The sequence below is a fragment of the Dromiciops gliroides genome, chromosome 1 (genome assembly GCF_019393635.1).
Source record: "Dromiciops gliroides isolate mDroGli1 chromosome 1, mDroGli1.pri, whole genome shotgun sequence".
Lineage (NCBI taxonomy): Eukaryota > Metazoa > Chordata > Mammalia > Microbiotheria > Microbiotheriidae > Dromiciops > Dromiciops gliroides.
Window position 1 is genome coordinate 589,812,561 of NC_057861.1, and position 2,930 is coordinate 589,815,490.

The window sequence follows — 2,930 nt, forward strand, 5'->3', positions numbered from 1 at the left end:
GCAGATTTTTTTTGAAGCAGAAGTTAATTAAATTTACAGGTCAACATTACAAAATTTGTTCTTGATCTTGATTTTAGAAGGAGGGGTGGTCTTGATAAAAATCTAGGCACAATGTCTTTTATTATGCACCTATTAGTATGGTTACTTGAGTAAAGAGTTTTGGATGGCTAGTCTTATATTTGGTTAAAACATTACAATGAGGAGAAATTCCTTAAGAAGGTAGATATTTAATTTATAATATATTGGTCCTCTTCAAAAATGAAGGACCAATGGCAATAGCTTAGTTTGTATGTTGTGCATATATTAGCCTTAAAAACCTGGAATATTGTTTCAAGAATCAATAAACAAACATTTGTTATACAATATTCCAAACACCATTCTAGCAATGGGAGTATGAAAAAAATGAAACACTCTTTTCTCTCAAGAATTTGCAGGCTTTCTGAAGAGAAGGAGCTTGTTCTAAAACATGGGCTTTTTTTTTTGTTGTTGTTGTTTTTTACATTGAACACTGCAACATCAAGTTCTCTGTGTGTAGTCACAAGAACTGGGTTGGAACTCCATTTTGGTACTTAATTAAGTCATTTAGTCTCTTTGGGTATAAGTTGTCTCACTTTTTAAATGAGTGTTTTAATTAATGTTCTTTATGGCTCTGTTCATGGAATCAATAATTCATTTATTACATGTTACTGGTTGCTGGATGAACTGAATTGTAGAGAGTTGGTGGTTTCTCACTTTTGGCATGTTTTGTAGTGGCCTGTATTATACCCTGACGACTCATCCAGCAACTTTGTGAAGCAGAACAAATTCATTTCTATGATGCAATAAAGAGTAAAGGAATGTTAAGATGTCTTTAATTTAAATCAGTGTGATCAGATATTATATCCTGAAAGAAAAAATTCTGATTCCCTTTTTCATACTGATTACATTGGACACCAAACCCATGATTACAATGTCCCAGTCATCCCACAGTGTTATTTTATGGATGTCCACTACAAATATTCTTGCCTACTAGTGTCATCCATCATCCAGAGAGTGGCACCTGTCTCTCTTCCCATGATTCAGAAACATGCAAATTGGGGAAGCCAGACAGCATGACTTCATTAAAAGGAAAATCAGATTTGACAAGTGTGCTTTGGAAACACCGTACCTCAAAGTGGAGATTCAGAGAGAATGCTGTGTGCATAATTACAGTTCCAAGGAAGTCTCTTTTGTAATTATAAAGCATGCAAGATTTCATATTCAGATTGGAGAAAATTGAAAGTCTGAAGCCATATGGGAGATTTCCATTAATTATATTTTTAAGACTCTACTTTCTGAATAAATTTAGACAATTGCTCTTCTGTTCATCTTTAGTAGTTAGATAGAGTTTGTTTGACAGAGGGTTGAGAGATGATAAATGGAAGCAAAGCCTTGTCTTATTGCCCACTCTTCTATATTCTGTTATTTCTCCTTACTTCTCAGTTTTTCTATTATGGGATTTGAATTCTTTCAGACCTTCAGTTATTTAATCAATAATTATTTATATAATTTCTGTTATGTGCAAAATGCTTGAAAAACAGAGACAAAAGCAAGTCACTTAGTCTCTTTTGGTTTTAAGTTCCTCACTTGTAAAATGAAGAGTTAAATTAGGTGGCTTAAGGAGTCCCTTTCTGCTCTAAATATAAAATTATATATCCTATGATCTCCTGAGTACTCAGCCTGTGGAAGGGAAATGTACAAAACAGCCACTGTCATCAAGGACACCACATTCTCCTAGGCACTTATAACTTGAATTCTGGAATAAATTTTGTTGAATCAGCAGGGATCTTATGTCTGAAAATGAATATCATTTTGTATTTTGAAATTCTTTCTATAAAAATATTTACAATGTCTAGATGTGGGGAAGTGGTATTTAGTCCATTTTTCCATGGGGGGAACAACTGGAAAGATGAGACTCCCTCATTCCTAAGAGTCAGTGCCCTTGGCTGAGGATTCTTCCAGCTACTACTAGCTAGGAATATTGTCACTCTAACAGGAGCAAAAGCTCTCCTTCTTTAATTCAGTTACTCAAGGCACAAACTGAGAAAGCAGCAGGAATTGCATTAGCCTCACTAAGTAAGAACTGCTCTTTAAAAACATCATTAGAAATCCATTTTCCCCAAACTACCAAAGCTGCATGAATTAGAAGAAATCAGCACATTTTCCACAATCTTTCCCTTGTTTCATTTGTTCTATACTTCCATTTCATTTTTCCCAAATGTTTTACTGGTTCTTCTCATTTCAGGAGAATTGTTTCCATTGATCTTTCTAGCCAAGTCTCCAAACAATGTGAGTCACTTCTTGCTAAATTAATTCTCCTTTTGTGCAAACCTTTTGTCATTTTCAGAATTACATGCTACACAAGTGTATGTTCCTGGAACCTGACCTGCTCAGGTACCAACATGGATTTCATGTGGTTTTTCTGTGCATACAATGTGTGTGTATGTGTGTGTGTTTCAAAAGAAAATATGAATAATTGGAGTGTTCTTGACATCTTCCATTTCTATTCTCCTGTCAATTTTGGGGGGATAAATTAGACTTGAAAATCAATTGCTATAAATTTTAATTAAATCCCTATACTTTTTTCTAAACCTCATTTTCATCTCTACTTATGTTAGGTTACTCCTCTAACTCAGGGTCATCTTTCTGTTTTGGAATGCTAGTGACTTCCCTCTGTGATTATCTCCAGTTATGTGTGTATGTAAACACACACACATATATGTATATATATATATATATATATGTGTGTGTGTGTGTATATATATATGTGTGTGTATGTATGTGTATATATATATATATATATACACACACATACATATGTACTTTGGGGTTTGCATGTTTTCTCTCCTATTAGTATGTGAACTCCTTGATAATAGGGACTGTCTTTTGATCTTTTTGTATCCACATTGCTG